We start from the raw sequence: 21,925 nt of genomic DNA on the forward strand, positions 1-21,925 counted from the left end.
TCTATTTTCTCCTATTTTTTCACATCCCCTAGTCTTGAGCCTTTTTTGTCAAAACCATAAAATATTATGTAACTTTGCACACTGGTTTGTTCTCCCATTTTTTCTCAGCTCTTTATTATCTATATTGACTCAAATAATTACATTTTGTGCTCCTACTTTCTCTTCAGTCAAGCTCTCTGCTCTTTCTTCATATATGCATAATAGAAGAATAGATTCTGGGAATAGATACAACACCATAGGGCAGTGGAGGATAAAACTGGACTGGCAATTTGAGACCATGAGACTTTGAACATTCCCACAGTAAGATTACTGTCACATTTTGTATACTCTGTAGCTAGTTAAGAGTAGGGTTGATCATCTCATGGTGTTGGTTTCCATTGTATCTCCTGGTCTCACAAAATTTAGATTTTTCTCTAGTTGACTCATATAACTCTCATCCTCATCTTCAGTCCTTGTTTCTCCAGTCATGGGTTTAGGAGGAGTTCTGTAATTTGTGATTCTGCCCACTTATTTCCCAGTTTAATTTAGAATGAGCTGGCCTCATCTTCCCTATACTTGTAGAACTTTCTAAACTTATTGGACTTGTTCATTATACCTTGTTTATTTTTATAGGCACTTTCAATATATGTTTTCCTTTTTGATTATTTCTATGCAAATTTAGAAAAGTCAGGAGTCGAATGTGTATAGTCAATCTCTATGTTTAAAACTTATCTGCAATAAAATTTTATATCACTCACTAAATTGCTACAAATACATTTTAATAGAGATGATGAAACCTAAAAGCATGAGCAATCTAACAACATGTTTTGGAATTGATGGCAGTTTTCTCTTCTCTATGATTATAAAGTTATTGGTTTAAATAGATTCATGGAAATTGATTCACATGGGGACAAGCAAAAATTCATAGAGCAGACTGATAAAACAACCTCTCCAATTTAATTGCCACCTAATAATAAGCCCCTGCATCCTGTGCTCTGCTTCACAGAGCCTTTAGAATAGGAACAGGAACACACATGGTTTAGGACCTGAAGATCTGTCTTTATGAGTAAAACCAGAAAGCATGAACTAAGCCCTATTAGGAATGGCCACGGTCACTTTTCCAGTTGTATTTATGTTGGAGCCATTTCTGAAAAAAACCTATTTAACAGATAACCATTTAACCATTAAACTACCTATTGGAATGACTACTTTATTGGCGCTACAGAGGATGTTAGAATAATGCTGAACATTTGGATGACATAGGAGGGAAAAAAAGTTGCAAAATCTTTCAAAAATTCTGCATATATTTGGAACGGTGGAAAGGAAATATCTGAATATTTGATCAAACTCCCATCAATTTTTACCCAATTGTTTGGTATTCAGTAGGTATAGACAAGGCTGGTGGGTTTATAGCATTTAAAAATAATTGGGGGCTTCCCTGGTGACACAGTGGTTGAGAGTCTGCCTGCCAATGCAGGGGACACGGGTTCGAGCCCTGGTCTGGGAGGATCCCACATGCCGCAGAGCAGTTAGGCCCGTGAGCCACAACTACTGAGCCTGCGCCTCTGGAGCCTGTGCTCTGCAAAAAGAGAGGCCGTGGCAGTGAGAGGCCCGCGCACCGCGATGATGAGTGGCCCCTGCTCGCCTCAACTAGAGAAAGCCCTCGCACAGAAACGAAGACCCAACACACCCCAAAATAAATAAACAAATAAATGAATAAATCAAATAATAATAATAATTGGCACATGTATAAAGAAAGATAAATCTGTTCTTTGAAGGTCACTCTTGTAGGGCACAACTCTACAAAGTATCACATTACAGAGAAACACATATTCGATTCGCCCACAAATTGGAAAATAACGTTAAGTGATGACTGAAGTCTCATATAAAAGTAGAAATAGAGGGATGGGGAAGTGGTTGGTGGCTTGTGTTTATAATACAGTCTGTGATAAAACATCATAAAATTCATTGAGACTTCAAAATTTCACATATCCTACCAATCTTGCCTAATATTCTCCTTTGTACTCCTTAAGACTCTAGCCATTTCTCTCTTTTCTCTTTCTTCTCTCTTCTGGAGCTCTTTCTTCTATAGAATGAGATCAAAACTCCAGTTTGGGTAGACACCCCCCATCTCGACCTGTAAAAACCAAATTTATTATTGAATTGCATTGCTTTGTCACTCAATACAGCTTTAGCTTTCTAATCTTACAACCTTGCATTTGAGTCCCAGATTTGCCATTAAAATATGGGAACAATATTTTCCTAATGCCATCAATAATAAATGTACAATAAATACTTAATGTACAGTGATTGGCACAAAGTTTTTGATCAGAAAACAAAAACTAATATTTGTCAAATGGATGAACTGATACTTTTTTTCATAAAAATAAATTTACAGAAAATCTGTATCTAAATTTGTTTCAAAAATAATCTCTGAATGAACAAGGAGAAATTAATATTTAAAATAACTTTTTTTGTGAATCCTTCATAAAATTATAAGTATTTTTAAAGCAATTATTTTCTTTTTTTATATTTTTTGAAATATAGTTGATTTACAATGTTGTGTTAATTTCTGCTGTATAGCAAAGTGATTCAGATATACGTATATATATTATTTTTTCATATTCTTTTCCATTTTGGTTTACCATAGGATATTAAATATAGCTCCCTGTGCTATACACTAGGACCTTGTTGTTTATCCATCTTAAATATACTAGTTTGCATCTAAAGCAATTATTTTTCATGATCCCAGTTGGACCAAGACACTTGGAGATGTTAGACAAGTGATTGCAATGTTCTGTTACAAAAACAAAATTATGTCCTTAAAATTTAAGAAGTGTTCATTATCTCATGAACTTTAAAAAAATGACATTTAGTATGAGAACCAAGTCTTAATCATTTGGAAACCCACAATACATACAGGGCTTTTTTTATCCCCAATATAGTACTTTCCCCCTGTGCCACTGAAGCAAATCTGTATTTTCCAAATATGGCTTATCATCAGATCACCTGAAACCCTTAGGACAGACTTGATTTTTGTGCTATATTCCAGATCTATTGAGTTAGAGTCTTCTGTGCAGAAGTCTGGGAAAAAGCAGCCACCTCCCATGCAATTCTGATGATGAGCAAATTTTAAGAAACACTGGGCTAGATGACCTCCAAGGCCCCTTTCTAGCTTCTGATTTCTGACAGTCTACTTTAGGAAGGAAATGTTAATTTTAATGTACCACATTTGTTTAAACTGAGTAAAATTTTATGGCAATTAAATAATCAAACTCCTTGCAAATTGAAAAAAAAATCTGTGTGGTAGCAGGAATAGAAGCAAAATTCTCAATTTAGTTTTGACTCTGATCATACATTTCGGTATGGTAATCAAAGAAAAAAATATGGTGATTTTTGTTTTGCCTTTAAAGCTAATTTTTATATCCTTGAAAATGTGACTACCAATATGGCTGCACTTTCAGTGATAATTTGCTCTTTGAATGTTTTTCTCCTAAAATGCGGAAATCAGTATATATTGATATATGGGACAGTAACAGTTGTATTAGTTACAGTTTACTTAGTACTGTTTCCAATGAAATTTCTTTGATTGTTCATCATATTTAAATTCATCAAAATCATATTAGGTTACTAGTAAAATTAATTGTATTAAAAGTTTCAATTTTAATTTTTTACTAGTTTATATCTTAAAACACAATGTATTTTCAAACTGTTAATGTATGTGGCCAATAATATGTGAAATTGCAAAGGATATAGTGTTTCTACATCTCCCCTAGCTAACTACAATAAAATCTCTTCTAGTTTAAAACCTACTGCACATTCTATCCACCCCCTTCCCAACCAATACAGATCCTCAATATTTTCACAGACTTTTCACAAAAACTTCTTGTTTAAGTTATTATTGGTAATAGTCAATAAGTGATGCTTATTTGATAACCCCAAAACAATACACATAACTGAATAGCTGAATTCAAAATAAGAATAAAAATTATACCTTAGAACTCATATTTAACTACCACTGAAGTCATTATAATAATAATCACATATCAGCAGAAAAAGACATTTTTCCTCTTCTGCTAAAGAGAGTACCAGAACTGGAATTCTCATCATCAGAATGAAAACTTCTGTTCTCCATGGGTTAATTGTCAGCAGAAGAACAAAAGTTTCTACACCAATGAATTCACAATGTGTTGCATGATATCCTTGCTTACTAAAATAAGATGGTAAACCAGTAAATAATTTCATCTCTATCTTTAGGAACATCCCCCAGATCCATTTATTCAAGCAATAGATTGCTCAACTAGCCCCCTGTCAGCACAGTACCTTGCTCATTTGAGTAAATGGTTTTCTTTCCAGGACAACTGGGCAAACTTGCTTTCTTATCAAATAATGGTTTACTTACCAAAAGTGGCTCAAAATTCCCCTACGTGGTGTGTCCACCAATACTAGAGTATTATATCAAGGATTTTACTCAATAGGAAGGAGATTCCTTCTTTGAAAGATCTGCCTTAGACCATCCCAACCCAGACCCTAAACATTTTTTGAGGCATTCCTAAGATTCAGTTAAGAAGATATTCTCCCTTACGACAGTAATGAACTAGGCTTTGCTTGATGAACAGTTGTTATGGGACTTTCTTTCTTTCTTTATTTCTTCCTTCCTTCCTTTCTTTTTTTCTTCTTTTTTTTTTTGGTGTGTGTGTGTTCTTTTGGGAATCTGCGATTGACAGTCTTCTGTTTTTTATATTAAAAAGAAATTTTTATTCTTATTGATTACAATAATACTTTCACATGAGCTATATAAATTGTTATCACATTCCATAAAAGAATACGTTATATATTTTTGTTTTGGTGTTTAGACAATCTGCAAAACTATTATGTCTATTAATTATGGTTCATTCTTTTTTTCAAATGATAAAATAATCATTAATATTAATTATAAGAAAGTATAGGAAGAAATTTTCTGACTTAATAAATTTCAAATTTTAATCTAACTTTAAATAACCTATTGTACTTATAACACACATACAGATCAAAATAATAATCAACATTTTGATTAGTGTTTAAAATAAGCAGAAACAAAACCTACAAGAATACCTGCATTGGATTCTGAATACAGTTTGTTTTCCTTTTTGGTGATTCTTTGTACTTTTACAATTTTTAATTGTTTTAAAAGTTTATTTTTTGTTATCTTTAAAGCTGGAGATAGAGGATGGTCTCAGGTCTATAAAAATATGATTATAAATATTCTACACTGATTGAAGTGAGCCTATATTTTCTTCTTTATGCATTTTGTATTTTATAATGTATTTGCAATGAAATAAATGTGTAAAGTCTTAGAAAATTATAAATATTTAAAATGAATACATTTTAAAATGTATAAAACCTACAATAATATTTTAATGAACAGTTGAAATGTTATAAAACATGAAGAAAATTATTTTTTATGTAATAAAAAACAATATAGTTCTAACTTTTAATACAACATGGGTTTGTAAATAGATGTAGGTAAGTTTTTCTCAATGTGGTCTTTTCAATAATATTTTAATAAAAATCTTTGCAATCTATAATAGAAGATTGGAAAGTGGATATACATACTGAAACATGAACCTAATAATTTAGTCACAATAGTGATGGACTAATATTTCATTACCAGGGAATTTTACTTAAAATTGCTCATAATACATTACTTTGGCAATAGATATTGATGTATTAGAAAGTGAGTCTCTTATGATGGGGCTAAATCCCTGCATAGTTATGAATAATTGGTTTCCATAATAATAAATTTCATGCAGAAAAAAATGACATCATTATTGTCTTTTTATATTGTATTAAGAGTAGGAAGACTTACATAGCACATTCATTCATTTAGTTAACACTATTTATTGAGTTACTACTGTGTTCACTGTTCTAGACACTTGGGAAACATATAATCAATCACAGATCTTGGACACCATTGTCAAGAAAAGTTAATCAGTCAATCTCAGAAAGAAATGGAAATTTTATATCAGCCAAATTGAGGATTATAACTCAGGAACAGCATCTCAGAAAGCTCCAAGAATTGTTCTGCTCATTAGAAGTCAAAGCACAGTTATATAAAATTTTTGAGAGGACTCTACATTAAATGATGTATTACTGACAGTTTGCACAATCTAGATCTGCAAGTACAAAGTGGTGAGTCATCAGGGCCCTGGCAGTCCAGTGGTTAAGACTCCACACTTCCACTGCAGTGGGCATGGCTTTGATCCCTGGTCTGGGAACTAAGATCCCTGCATGCTGCGTGGTACAGCCAAAAAAAAAAAAAAAACCCATAAAGTCGTGAGTCATCATGACAAGATCAAGGTGAAAAGTTATCTTTTAAGTTTTCTTGTTGATGCTGGGAGAATGTTGCTTTTTATGGTTGAGCAGGTATTTCTGCCGATGGGTGAGGTTTGGTTGATACTCAGTGCACAGTGGAGGGGAGAGAAGCAGCCAAAGGGCAGAGAAAATTTTTTCATTTTTAAATTTTTCTTGTCTTGCCATAGAATATGAATTTTACTTTACACCATGCCGGATGAAACAGTGGAGAAAGAATTAACCCTTTACACAGCGTTTGCTATGTGTTAGGTACTGTCTAAGTGTTTTCCAAATATTAAGCCATTTATTCCTCATAACAACTGAAAAAATGGGCACTCATCTTCTGTATTTTAGAGTTGAGGAAACTGAAGCAGAAGCACAGAGTGTTCAAGAGCCTCTCTGCGGTCACGCAGCTAGTGCGTAGTAGAGCCAAGATTCAAACACTGAAGCAGCGTGCTTCCAAGGCTGTGTTCTTAAAAGCCATACTGAGGTGCTTAATTTTTCATAGCAAATAAATGCTGGATTGTTGCTAAAGTTATTTTCTAAATTAAATATAGTTCTTAACCCCAAATTATTTTAACGCCTATTTTATTCTTTAAATTGTTATACTACCAGTTGTATCAAAAGAAAATAAGCACAGGAGATACATTATTTTTCCCTTGTCTCTTTCATAGAAGCTGAAAATTTTGTTGTGTGGTATCATTGAAACCACTTTTTTTTTTCACTACTGTTACTTGCAAAGAATTTACTTCTCAAAAAAACCCCAGAGAATTGTATCTTCTCATATAACACTGTGGATCCAGCTTATTTTGTCTTTAACTGAAGTATACATTAAGTGCAGCAGAGAATTGTCTCACTATCATTAACAGATATTAAAGTGAATTTTCTCAGTATTACAGAAGGAGAGAAAGTTGCATTACTTGTTAATATATTGGCATAATCCCTAATTAAAAAGACCTAGGAATTATCATTATGTTTTGAAAATGATAAATTAAGAAAAAAGTTTTTCCCCATATAAACTTACATACTTATTAAAATATCTTAGGTTATCCTGGTTGTGCAAATATGGTTCATTTATTGTGCACCTATGGCTTACACTGTGCCTAGGGGAGTTCTAAGAAGATGGAGTTCCAAAGAAAATCACAATTTCCTGTAATCTGAACTCTGCTCAGAGTGCCCCCTACCATACCCAGCCCATATTCCTTGCAGGTCTCTTTGTTGATAGCTCTATTCTGGGAACAGGCCCTGTACCTAATTTCTTTTAGGCAGTTAGGGGGAATTAAGGTTAAAGTTTCTCCTGAGTCTTTTGGGCCTTGATTGTTTTCAGCTCAAAATAATCCTCATGCCAAAGAGACCAATTTTGGGGTGGCAAATCCTACTCCCTTATACAACACATTACCAGTTTGAATTACATCTGATCCTGCAGTTGGGAAGGCTCGCTCTCATTTGCAACTGGCCTCTCACTTGTACTGGGAAAGGTTTTAGATTATCAAGTCCTACATTTCACATCTCAGGGATTGGATCCCCATTTTTTAAATCATTACATATTTGTTACTAAAACAAAGATGGCTATTTTTTCCCACTGGCTGAAGGATTAAAACTGCAAAAGAGACCCCAGAAGTCAGACCTGCCCATTTGTCAATGAACCCACACAGTAGTTTAAAAAAATTATCTATGTAAATTGATTTATCAGTTTGAAGGTGGAGCCCAATGTGACAAGTCAAAACAAGTAATGACCAGTCTGGATAAATGAAGAGAAGCTTAGAGAACTATCATAAATTAAACTATCATAAAATTAAAGGAGAAAACATTCCAGCATTTGGAAATGATTTTTAAACCTTATGATTTAAAATTGAAAAAGGGAATGGCTCTTGCTAGAAACTTGACTGGGTAAAAGAATAAATATCTTAGAGTACAGATGAAAAATACAAAGAAGTGAATAACTGAAAATGAAAGGGATTTAAGCATAATTATAATGGTTTATAGTTTCCTTTCATCTAAATGGACGATATTGTTATTGAACACTTCAATTTAAGGGCCAAGTACGGATTTTCTAAGCAGGAGAGACTATAGAAATATAATGATAGCATGGCACTCAAAAATTCTAAATGATTCAAACGAAGCCCAGGGATTGAGAGTTGGACTGCTATGTAGTGTTTTAAGTGTTATTGTTGAAGTATGAGGATATCATAGTATAGTATGGTATACCATAGTATGGTATAGTATAGTTTGTAAGGACAAATATACCATACTGATCATAGTCAGGGAATACTTTTTATGAAGCAAAGCTAAATCCTGAATGGGGAAAGCAACATAACCAAGTAAAGTGGTGATATTTACTTGGGAGCAAGACCCAAATAGAAGTAGTTTTTAAAACTCCCCAGGGGATTCAAATACAGCCAAGTTTGACAAGGTACTACTATCACTTAGTGGAGAAGAGTCAAAATGTATAGCGAGAAATAGATCCTCCTAAATAATTTTAGAATGCCCTTTACTTCATTGAAAATCCTGGATGTGAACCATCTAATTAGAATCTCCGTAAGTTCAAATTACTGTAGGTATTCTAATTCAATACAATTATTAAAAAAAATAATCTAAATATAGCATACTCTCAGAAAATATTGTTTGCCCCTAAAAATATTTTTTCTTTCAATTATTTTTTTAAAAATGACCCTTGATACATGAAGTTTGTTTTATTTGACCTTTGTCTGGTTTTCAACTTTTTCACTGGCTAAGTTTTAATTAAATTGAAATGAAATTTTCAGAAGCACACTTGATCCAAATTCAAATGACAAAACAAAACTATAGTTTTTAGTTATCCTCTCAGTAGTGACAAATAAACAATAATAAAAATAAATTATAACCTCAAAACACTAAGCACCACCCAAACAGAATGCGTTCCAACTGTAACAATAACAGGTATGCTCTGTATAGGTATGTACCTGATAAAATATAGCCTTTGCAAAGATAGTGCATTAGGCTTGCCAGAATTGCATTTTTCTGAGCGAGGCCTTCTTGATTCTTTTAAATGAAGTGGGACAATAGTCTCAGAACAACTAAATATAGAAAAAAAAAACCCACAGGATTTTTACTCTCTATTTACTGTCAATATTCATATTTTGCCTACACTCTTTTCAGTCTGTGCTGCAGCATTGTTGTGAATGTCTAATAATTCTTAGATCTTTTAACTCTTATCACACATTTGGACACAGAAGGCTCTGACCACAATTTACAGAACAGCTTTGAGGACTAGACTGAGAGACAATTTCACAGGATGAATTGTAACTTATTTTGGCTTTGGCAGATCAGTTTCTGTTCTCTATTTGAAGCATTAAAAATAAATAAGCATAATTTCTGGACAAAGAGTACTCACAGGGGTTTTACAAACAGTATATTTTCTTCCTTTATTGCACTGTATGACTTACATTAGGAATGAACACAAAAGTCTTGACATAATTTGATAGTCACGATTTATTAATTTATTTTTTCTTTCTAAAACAAAAGATAAGTACAATGAATTCTTCAGTGGAAATCAGGTGCATACAGAAATTTAGCCAAAGGTAACATTATTGGACATAACATTGTGGGTATGGAAATAGAAAGTTGTAGTGCCAAATACTTTGAATCCTCTTTAATTAACATTATAATCAAAACTATAATGAGAAGTAAGAAGCAGAGGATAATGTTAACACGGTGCTTTTGAGAATGTATAAGAGGGGAGCCAGTCATTAATCCTCTTCTGTATCAAAAAAGAACCTGAAAAATATTTACAAATCAGGTACCATAAAGACACAACAAATAAGTAGTTTAGCCAGGGTGTTGACGTGCTGAGGACACTGTTTAAAAAAGAATTATGCATACTGTATCCCCTGTGATGGTAAAATTGAGCTTTGGCATGCTATAAATATAAAGGTGGGATTGCACAGTGGGTGAGAGCACATGACCACTGGAGCCAGATGAATTGGGCAAAAACCCAGCTCTACCACCAACCAGTTTCATGACTTTGAAGCAAGTTAGTTGATTTATTTATGCCCTAGTTCCCTCATCTATAAAATGGAAGTAAAATGGAATAAAAACACCTGCCTCAGAGGATTGATGATGATAAAGTATTTAGAACAGAGCCTGCCAGTGTAAGCAGTATGTAAAGGATTGTTTTACTATTTTTTAATTGCTGAAAAATGTGAAAAGTTCTGTATATTCTCCTTTAACTACAAAAAGTCAATAGTTATTTGGGTGGAATTAAGTCTTACCCTTGAGGTTAGGATAGCTTCTAAGCTTGTTTTACATGTTTGTTGCAGGGAATTGTGTTACACTCACCTTAAGAATGTGTAGAAAATTATGATTGATAAATTACATTTGTTGCAGGAAATTGAATTTCCTTGTGTAAATTGTAAAGTACACACCAGCATTATTGTGATGAACTTTCTGTCTATGACCTCTAAAACACCCCTTTCTATTTGTCACAATATTTTTCCTGTTTATCAGAATGCATCATATTTTGTCTTGACAATCTTAGCTATGTACCCAGTGGAAAAATAAACTGATTGTAACCTACTGAGTCCTAAAATAAATGTGAAGCATGTTTTTTTCAACATGAAGAAATAAAGATGAATATAACTTGGTTTTGCTGCTAATAAGCTTATCTTTAACCTAAGATTTAATCCGCACTACTACTACTACTTATGTTTAGCCATGACCCTGATAGGGATAAAGGGATCATACATCTCAATTTATACCTGTTTTTCCTGGCATAATTAATATGTCCCCTTCTGCATATTTCAGAGTTTTCCCAGTTTGGATAATAAATTATATGGTCACCCTCAATAATGGATACTACCTACCCAAAGGCTCTTTCAGTAAAATGTGGTTCAGGAATTGGACATTAAGATAATGGACATGGTTGATCTAAAATAATGACTGATTTAGCAAGAGGCCAAGTGTTGTCATCTGATGAGATCCAGGAATATGGCCCCCTCATAATGATCTGTCCCTGCACTGATGCCTGAACTCCACCATAGGGATTTATTTCTGCTGCCTATTTAAGACAGGAAGAGAGATAGAGAGAGAGGGAGAGAGACAGACAGAGAGACAGAGAGAGATCACTTTTATGGTATTCCAGCCAAAAATTCATAATCAGAATCTAATATGAGGAAACCTCAGAAAAGGCCAGTTTGAGGAAAGTTCTATAAAATAATTAGCCTATAGTCTTTAAAAAGACATTATTGGGCTTCCCTGGTTGGCAATACTTCACATGTGTTGTTACATTTCATTGTTGGGATACATATTAAGTGTGTTCCTGTACGATTCCAATGGGAAGAGACACCTAGAAGCTTATATCTGGCTTCTCCTAGACTTTGTCCTATGTGCCTTTTCCTTTTGCAGATTTTAGTAAGTATCTTTTCACTGTATTAAACTATAACCATGAATATAATAGCTTTCCTGCATCCTGTGAATACTTCTAGAATCATCAAGTTTGAAAGTGGCCTTAAAAACCCCCGACACAGTTCCTATATTGGAAAAAATTGCTATGAAGAACATTACTAGAATGATTATTGAAACTGGAATATGGATTGAAAATTAGATAGAAATATATCAGTGTTAAAATTTCTGAATTGATTACTGTGTGCAAGAGATTATCTTTGTTATTAGCAAATGCACGTTGAAGTATAGTGGGGCCATGGGGCAAGATGACCACAACCTACTCTCAAATGCTTTTTTTTTTTTTTTTTGTATATGCATAAGTAGAAGAAGAAAACAAATATGTCAAATATTAAGAATTGACAGATTTGAGTAGAAGGCATATGGGCATTCTTTGTATGATTCTTGCAATTTTTCTGTAAGTTTCAAATTATGTCAAAATACCAAGTTAAAAACCTCTGCAAAGGATTATATATATACATACATATGTGTGTCTATGTGTTTAATCTTCATTTATAATTTAATGTGAATTCACTATCTGAACTTTCTAAATATTACCCAAGGACTGCATTTAATAAGTAACTAGAAGGTAGAGAAAAAGTTCAATCATTTAACAGACAATTAAATGATTGGGCAGCTGGATGTTGACCTTAAGGTGGAAATTGTCACTAAAAAGAGAAACAGAAGGATTGAATAGAGATGTCAGTTGTCAGAATGGATATGTGGTCTCTGATAAGGTGGGCCAAAGATAAATTGGCAGACCCTGGGATGGAAGCAAAGATTTGCAGGCTAAGTTGGCGAAGACAATGGTGACTATCCAGTTTTCAGTTAAGCATGGGTTTCAGAGAATATGATGACAGTGATCCAGATATGCAGATTGGTGGTGTTGGAAAGTCTAGGATGGGATACAGAAAAGGTTTCCAGACAGGTGGCAAAACGTAGGTATAGGGAGTCAGGGAACAGGCAATTTCTAAGGGATCCAGACTAAGTCGTAAGTATCATACAAATTTGGAAGAAATTACCAGACATCCAATGGTGGTGAAAGTTAAAAAAAAAAGAAAGAAAGAAAAGAAGAAAGGGACTCCAGGCTTCAGAAATATTGGTAAGAAGAGAGAACAGTATTAGGACCTAGGTACCAATTGATGGGATAGATGGAAAGGAACCTAATCAATTCAGTAATTAAGTTTATTGAGGTACAGAAACCCAACAGAATTGATAATATGAAATGCTGAACAATCAACTGTTGGCCTAGAGCTTTTTAAATAGAGGTTCCCAGCTGCTGAGAAGGGACAGAGTTTGCAGGTGGGAATTAAGTGGTCCCAGCTGGGAAATTTGGAGGACTTGAAGAAGAGAGTGCCAAGCAGTCACTGCAATTAGTTTTTCCAAAAAAAAATTTCTATGACTGCCAAATTAAAGAGGTGCTAAAGAGGAATATGGAAGAAAAATGCATTTGGGATTCATACAGATCTGCATGTAAAACTTGTCTCTCCCACTTACTGCCTATGTGAACTTTATCAAACCTCATAATAGTATCTAATTCAGAGGACTAATTTTAGAAATAAAATAAATTAAGCAAATATGTAAGCTTTTGGTCCAGTGCTTGGCACAAAGATTGCACTTAGTAAATGATAGATTTAATTATTATGGGTGGAACAAGAGATTGCATAATATTCTCTCTCTTGCTGCCAATTGGTAAGTGACAGAGGTAGACATACTCGGATTCCTAGCTTCATTGGCCAATATTTAAAACAAAAACAAAACAAAACAAAACAAAATAACCAACAGGTAAAATAAAAGTCTTCTTGTGATACAAAAGCTCTGCATAGTGGTAGCCTGCTTCTGAACTTTGCTTTCCCAATGAGAGATGGGTGTACACATAATGTTGACTTTAAGGTCTACCAGGTGGACTGAGAGTTAAAGTTGGCTGGTGTCTCAACTGTTGTGGGAAAACTTAAATGTAAATGAGATCTTACATTCTGCAAATTTGAGGCCCACATACTGCTGGGAGGAAAACATTAAGCCATATGATAATGAAACTATATTGAAGCCTCCAGTTGCAAATGCCAAAGAATGTCATTCATATTTACACTGGGCCTAGAATCTCACCCAGCTGGGAATCTGACAGAAATATGAATTATATATAATTGAAATATGTAAACTGTGGACTGAAAGTGAGAGTGTAGAAAAATTATTACAAAATTAATTCCACCACAATTATATCACCAAGTAAACAAGGTTTTTTTTTTTTAAATATTAGCACTTTATTTTCTTGTTCCATTTCTACAACTCTTTATTTTCATAATTGTCTATTTGTAGTTGTACAGAAAATAATCTATTAAAGCTGGAAAATATTTCTGTGTGGATAATTTACTTTTGTTCACTTTATCTCATTTGATTTTTGTAGCAACTCTTTGAGTTGTGAAGGGCATATGATATTCCCATTTTGTAGCTAAAAACCTGAAGTTCAGAGAGTTCATAAGAATTGCCCAAGGTCACACAGCAGATAAGCCAAATCTGGAATTGCAATTTCTCACTCCAAAAGAAGCATGGTTTCTAATTCATTATTCTAACAAAATTTCTAACAGCTCAAGGCAACATTCCTAGGATGACCTAGCCCTCCTTAAGTGCTTGCCTAAGGAAACTCAAGGCTGTCAAAGGAATTTACTGTTTGTTTCAGCCCACACCAGAAGATAAGGCCCCATCTCCCAGTCTCTATGGAGGGTAGGAATCTAATTTAGATAAATGCCAGTTAGCACATGGGTTTCACAGGGACCAACATGCCCTTCCTACATTTTGTAATTTTTCACTTGCCTGACTTTTCTGAGACTCCACTCATCCCCTTCCCCATTTCTTCATCCTCCCTTTATAATAACCAGTCTTCTCTATAAAGGTCGAAGTTGAGGTCAGTTCACACTGGACAGACTGTTCCCTACTGCAGTAGTGTCGTGCTGATTAAAATCTGTCCTTATCACTCTAACTAGTGTTCAACTTCCTTCATCTTTGACAATAACCCCTAGATTGAGAAGAATTAAAAGCTTTAAATATATAAGCATACCTTGTTTTATTGCACTTGGCTTTATCGTGATTCAGATACTGCTTTTTTTTTTTTTTACAAACTGAAGGTTTATGACAACCCTGCATCAAGCAAGTCTATTGGCACCATTTTTCCAACAGCATTTGCTCACTTTGTGTCTGTGTCACATTTTGTTAATTATTACAATATTTCATTAGTATTATATTTGTTATGGTGATCCGTGATCTTTGATGTTGCTACTATGACTTGTTCAAGGCTCAGATGATGGTTAGCGTTTTTAGCAGTAAGGTATTTCTTAATTAAGATAGAAAGCAAAAAAATTCATGTGTCTCGCTTTAGTGCAATATTCACTTTATTGCTGTGGTCTGGAACCTAACCGGAGATATCTTTGAAGTATGTCTGTATTAAGTGTTGGTAAGGATAGAATCCAGTGAAAACACTTCTACACTGCTGGAGGACTATAATTTGTACTATAAATTGGACAGTTTTCAACATGTAGTAAAGCTGAGAGTTCTTACCCTGTGACTCAGCATTTCTTTTCCTGTCCTTTACAGACTTCCTTACCAGGATAGTTACCTAGAAAATACTGTTGCACACAAGCATCAGGATGCTTGCATAAGAATACTACAAGTGGGGCTTCCTGGTGGCACAGTGGTTGAGAGTCTGCCTGCCGATGCAGGGGACACGGGTTCGTGCCCCGGTCCAGGAAGATCCCACATGCCGCAGAGTGGCTGGGCCCATGAGCCATGGCCGCTGGGCCTGTGCGTCTTTAGCCTGTGCTCTGCAGCGGGAGAGGCCACGACAGTGAGAGGCCTGCGTACCGCAAAAAAAAAAAAAAAAAAAAAAAAAGCATACTACATGTGGGAAACATCTAGATACAAACTAGATGCATAAAAACAGAGGGAGAGACAAAACATGTCCAGTGCATTCATAATATTCATACAATGGAATATTTTATAATAATAAAAGTAAATGAACCACAGCTGCATTTATCAATATTTGTGACTCTCACAGTATAATATTGAGCAAAAATTTAGAGAATTCATGCAATATACCATTTGTATAAATTTTAAATTAGTCGCCAAAAGAACAATAATAATAATAATATAAAGTATATAAAGAAAATAGAGGAATGGCAAGAGGAAAAAAAAGGAAAAATATTCAGGATGCTGGTCCCTTCAGGGCAGGAGGAGGAATCCAAGAAGAGATATATCTTAACCTGGGTGGTAGATACAGTAGTCTATTATGATATGTTTTATAAAGTGTATAATTATATATGTGTAAGCTCAAAATGAAGTTAAAGTCATAGGTCATAAATTTTAAAAATCATAACCTAATATTCATAAATTATGAAAATGGGATATTTCTTATATACTTGTTTTTAAACTAAAGTCCATACCCCAACACATCAGTTCTGAGCTCTCAGCAAGTTCACAAAATCTTTGTAGTAAGCAAAGTCTCCCCCTCCACCCACCCATCCTCGTTGAAGAATGAATGTTTATTCTCTGGAAAAGTTGAACTTCAGGAGAGATTATGGACACAGGCAGAGAATCTTGCTGAAAGCAGGAGGATTGAACAAAAATGTGTATACTGCACCAAGAGAGTCTGACTCTGAGAACAGAGGTAACTAGGAGTTCATTGTCCCCTCATTCCCCTTGTCCTTCATCCCAACTCCTGACTGGCAGACCTGAAGATTCATTTAAAGAAAAACTGAACAGTATAAGAACACACCTTACTAACAAACCCTTTCAGGAAATAAAAAGATCACTAGATGACCCTACAAGAGTTTGCTATAGTGGCTTACTCTTAAGTATGAGGGAACAGCCAAGTATTTTCAGACCATGAGGAAATTCTCTAATATTAATAAATGAGATTTTTAGAAAAAGAAAGACACTCAAAGGAATTGAAGAATACAAAAGTACTGAGGTTGGGCAGGGGGAATGTTGATCTAAGCTTATTTTTTCATATATTTTTTTCATAAAGTAAAAGGTAAAAATAAAAGGTAGAAATATTGGAATATATATATATATATATATATATATATATATACACACACACACACACACACACACACACACACACTGCAATATATATATGTTCCAATATTTCTACCTTGTATTTGGGGATTAAAAAAAAAGACTTTGACATTTAAAGAGAATTTAATAAGTTTTATCATTCATTATTTTAAATCTTATTCATTCTACTGATGAAATTTATTATATGATTATATTAGGAAATTTTAATACCTTTATATACTAACAAATTTAGATTTACTTTAGATTATTTTGTATCGTTTAATACCTTTACTATCCTTCTTGTCATTCATTGATTTTCAGATTTCAAATTCATATTTGTCTATTACTAAGAATTTTGATTCCTCTTTTGTACAGGCTGTGTCTTCTTACATCATGATGATGTACTTTTTTTTTTTTTTGTAAATTTTCTTTAGTTTCTTAATAGTAAATAATTTTCAGGGCTTTCATTTCCTCTATGTCTCCAAGGTGCTGTTTCCTTCCTTTGCCTTGTAGTAATTCTTCCTAGGCCTGTTGTTTATTTTTGGCTCTATATTTGTCCTTCATATTCTCAGCAAGGCAGAGATTCAGCTAAGCTCGGCATGTTCTGTTATTCAGGTTGTTCAGATGGATTTCTGTTCCAGTAGTTTTTTCTTTTTTTTTTCACAGTAGGCTTGTTTCATTTCTGTGTAAGACTTGCAGCTGGACAGCATGTTGATAATCACGTGTGACCAAGTATGCCTTAATGTCCTTCTCAGGTTGGCTAACCTTTAAACACGCTTCTTCCTGACTCTTGGTTCCTGACGTCCCTTTTCTTACAGCATTTACTTTAGAAAGCTTGTAATTTTAAATCTCTTCTCTGCCCCTTGGAGAAACAATTGTTTTTAAAGGCCTCTTGCCCATTTTACAACCCAAGAATGTCTTTCTTAAGGACCTGGGAGCCATCTCTTTGAAATGTAATAATCAAGAAAGATAGCTCCCTACTTCCTGAGAGGCACCTTGCTCACAGTTGGAAAAGTACCTCCTGTCATGAAAACATGACAAAGTTTACTTTTCCTTAGAACAAGGCCAGTTTAGCAAACACAGGTGGCCTGTGATTCCACTGCCCCCACTCCCCTCAGTTCTTAATATTCACCAGCCCTTTGGTGCATTGGAGTTGAGCTCAGGACTCTCTCCCTTATAGCAATAATCTGGGATAAAGCTTCGCTTGCCTGCATATCTTTGGTATGATTTTTGCTTCGACATGTGTTATGACTCAGTTGTCCTAAGCTTTCATGTAGAAAGGTTATGCTGACTTCAGAAGAGATGGTCACTAACTATACAGAGCTATGTACCTAACTAAAACAGAGCTATACACAAGAAGTATTTGAAAAAAAACAACCCCAGTAGACATGGCTCCCAGGCTTTTATTTCTTGTTTTACTTTCCTATGTTTGTTTCTTTTACTTTTGGCCTGTTTATCCTCAGGATGAAATGCAGCTCTCCACTTTTGTCTCCCTTATCATATAATCTCTGAGTAGATGCAGAAAGAAGTATTAAGTTAGTGGGAGAAGAATTCTCTAACTTCCCCCTAAAGCTTCAGCTGTACAGTAAAGAGATTAAAAAAAAAATCTCAATTTTCTTTTCTTCTTTTTATTCCTTTTTAAATTTTTAATTTCATAAAGCATCTCTAAAGAGAGGAGTTGCTGCATATGCTTAGTCTCTAGGACATTCAAACATGGGGATTAACACACATCAATTTATTCCCTGCTGTTGTAAGTACGTGGGACACTTCTTACAAATTAAGAGAACTGAAAATGCTCTTGAGAGGTCTGATTTACACTTATATTTAAATCAAAGAAAGCTGGAATATTTCAAAGAGAGAAGTAGAATTGTAGTGGTTCCTGGCTAGGAACAGGAGATCATTTCGGATACCATTATAATTATACCAGTGAGTTAATAAAGGCTTTAACTAAAGATTGGAAATGTAGCTGAATATAATAAGATAGTTTCAAGAGGCTTTTGGAGATAGATTTGGCATGAATCTGTGATTATGTTTGGTGGATGAGGAAGAAGGGGGGAATAATTATGTCTAAACTTTCTATGTTGGGTCATGGTAGATGATCATGAACAAAACAGGAGTCCGTATGTGGTATATTGGAAAGATAATTTGTTTCTAATCTTGGATCTGCCTCAGCAAATTGTATGACCTTATAAAAGTCTATTAAAACCTGGAGTCTCCAATTCTTCATCCAGTTTATCTTGATATTCCTTTTCAGCAGTAAATATCTAGTGTTCTTAAGGTAAATCAATCACCTTCATATTGAATGATCTCTTTCAAATCGTTAACAGGCACTTATATCAAGCATCTGTTGTGGTTGTTATATAACACTGAGAATTAAGAGAGATACAGAGTAAAGACAGTATATGTATAAAGACAATGGAAGAATAACCTGCACAATGCATTTATAAATTAATAAAGCAATATTATTTAAATTCTAGTATATATGTTATAAGAAGGTTAATACTATGGAAGTTTAATCATTGCAGGAAAAATTAATAAAGAAGTCATCTTCTGCATAAAAATTACCGTGTAACACACAAAAAGACCGCTTCAAAGTTGCCAATTGCAAAGAGATTATTTAAGAACTGAGATACAGAGAATAACAATGACAACATATTTTTTAAGTTTAGTGTCTGGTAAAGAGAAGGCCACGTTTTAATTCAGACATGTCCGATTCCAAAACGCATGCACTTTAATCTATATCCTTGTTAGATCTTAGCATTACATAACCTATTTTCAGTAATGAAAGATTGTTGCTTTCTTACTTGAAGCATAAAAAATACATTGGCCCTAATCTAAAAATAATGTGCAACAACTATTTCAGATGAACTAATATATTACTTCAAGATATTGTCTTGTCATGAAAGGTTTTGAAACAAATATTAGGGAAAAAAAACCCAAAACTCCAGTTGAAATGTATAAGAACTGAGTTATGCTGCCATCTAGTGGTCATTTGGTTGCTGACATTCCTTGAGTACCAAAATAAATAAATAAAAAAATCAAGGGAATTAAAGATTTGTATATGTGCAAAAGGTAGGCTAATAAAGCTAATAAATAGGCCAATGTAGATTTATATAGTTAATTCCATACAAGTTGAGATGAGGGTAAAAATATAAAATAATCATGAAATAAAAATATTAGTGAAAAATTTTATTATTTAAAAAATTTTTCTTCTTAAAAGCAGAAACTGCATTAGTTTACATAGAAACTTAAGTCCTTCCGTAGAGTTTCCACACATTTCATTTTATGGATTCTAGGGTTGTTTTTTTTTTTGTCTTATTACTTAAAGTACATATTTTTTATAACTTACATGTAGTCTCAGTTTAGAGAGATTATATTTTAGGGAGACATATCTTTCCACCTAAGCTGGAAGTGAGAATAAGAGATAAAGACAGTTGGATAAAGAGAGGTGATCTCAAGAATGTCACGGGCAGAGGAAGAAGCAGCATGGAAAGTGGAGAACAAAGATTTGTTCTTAAGGTCAATTGTGCTCAGTGTTTTAAGGAGCTCAATTGCTGGGGAAACTTTAAGAAAACATTCAATGGTAACAAAGTAGCGGAGGTCTCAAAGCATTTTATACAGTTTGGCATATTACACAAAATAAATATACAGGGTTTTAATTCCAAACAATCATATCTGGAAAAACTCTAGGAGTATTAGATATTGATTCTCATTTATGTGTGTCTCTTAGATGAAGATAAAGGTCTATAGGCTTAAAGGCTTGAGACTAAAGAGTACTAAGGACAGAGAAAAAAAGATTCTACATTCTAAAATGCATTCATTTACTTGTTCAGAGAGTTGAAATCACTTAGATAACATATGAGATGCTAAACCATGTGTTAGGTAGTGTTACATACTAAATTCTCCCAGCTCTTAAAAAATTTATAATTAAATGACAGAGAAACACACCTATAAATGATTGAATATGCTAAACGTGGAGCACATAAACAGAAGACAACTTTTTTTTTTCTCTTATCATTGTGCACACACACACTCTGCTGCATCTCTCTTCCCAATTTATTAGGGACATTTTTCGCAAATCATGACTCTCTGGTAATATGGGGGTATTAGAATAGCTTCATTGTTGGGTTTAAAAGTTTACCTCAAGATATAAACTAATCGAGGTTAAAACCTTACTATCTCATTTATTCCAGCAGTGGAGCAAAGATAAATTGAAAAATTGAGTCTGTCATCAGACAAGATAGATGTGTCTGAATAAATAAATCTTTGTACAATAAAATTCTACAAAATATATATTAAAAGGAAAACAACAGAATGGGAGAATTATGTCACCAATATTACTGTGAAGAGCTTATTTTTATTTATTTATTTATTTTTGGCTGTGTTGGGTCTTCGTTGCTGCACGCAGGCGTTCTCTAGTTGTGGTGAGCGGGGGCTACTCCATTGTGGTGCATGGGCTTCTCATTGCGGTGGCTTCTCTTGTTGCGGAGCATGGGCTCTAGGCGCACAGGCTTCAGTAGTTGTGGCACACAGACTCCAGAACGCAGGCTCAGTAGTGGTGGTGCACGGGCTTAGCTGCTTCATGGCATGTGGGATCTTCCCGGACCAGGGCTCGAACCCGTGTCCCCTGCATTGGCAGGAGGATTCTTAACCACTGTGCCACCAGGGAAGTCCCTGTGAAGAGCTTATTAACAAAATTATTAAAATTGGTAGAACTGTGTAATAAACAGGTCTAGATGCTCCTCCCAGAAGCGAGCAAAGACGTGGCCAGCTGGTACTCAGGGCCGCCAGGAGCCGTGGTCTGGCCTGGAGAGAGCCTTGGACCCATAATGAGTCAGAGTCCACACATCCCAGTTACCTAATGAGCCCACATCTGTCCCTTCACATGTAAAATGCATATAATTATACCTGCTTCGCAGGATTCTTACAAGGATAAATTAGAGGGCCTGTCACTATTGTGAGCATTCAAGAAATGGGATTATTATTATCATCAGAGGGTAAAAATGCACACCATTACTGGCAATTAAAGAAATGAAAATTATGACAATTTAAAGGTAACATGACATATCCATTGAAGTAGCACAAAGATGTCCAAATTCAGAAAAGGACTTGAACAAGAATATTCATAGCAGATCCATCCACAATT

The 21,925-nt window shown here is 34.4% G+C and overlaps 1 long non-coding RNA gene across 1 annotated transcript in view; it reads right to left on the reverse strand.

The window, feature by feature from the left end:
- Nucleotides 1-760: 760 nt before the first annotated feature.
- LOC109547200 (uncharacterized) overlaps nucleotides 761-21,925 on the reverse strand; it is a 79,857-nt gene continuing 58,692 nt past the window's right edge. The window contains exon 3 of the long non-coding RNA XR_002172951.3: nucleotides 761-2,116. This is a non-coding gene — a long non-coding RNA (uncharacterized lncRNA). The remainder of the gene's footprint in view (nucleotides 2,117-21,925) is intronic.

Source organism: Tursiops truncatus, chromosome 11 (genome assembly GCF_011762595.2).
Source record: "Tursiops truncatus isolate mTurTru1 chromosome 11, mTurTru1.mat.Y, whole genome shotgun sequence".
NCBI classification, from domain to species: Eukaryota; Metazoa; Chordata; class Mammalia; order Artiodactyla; family Delphinidae; genus Tursiops; species Tursiops truncatus.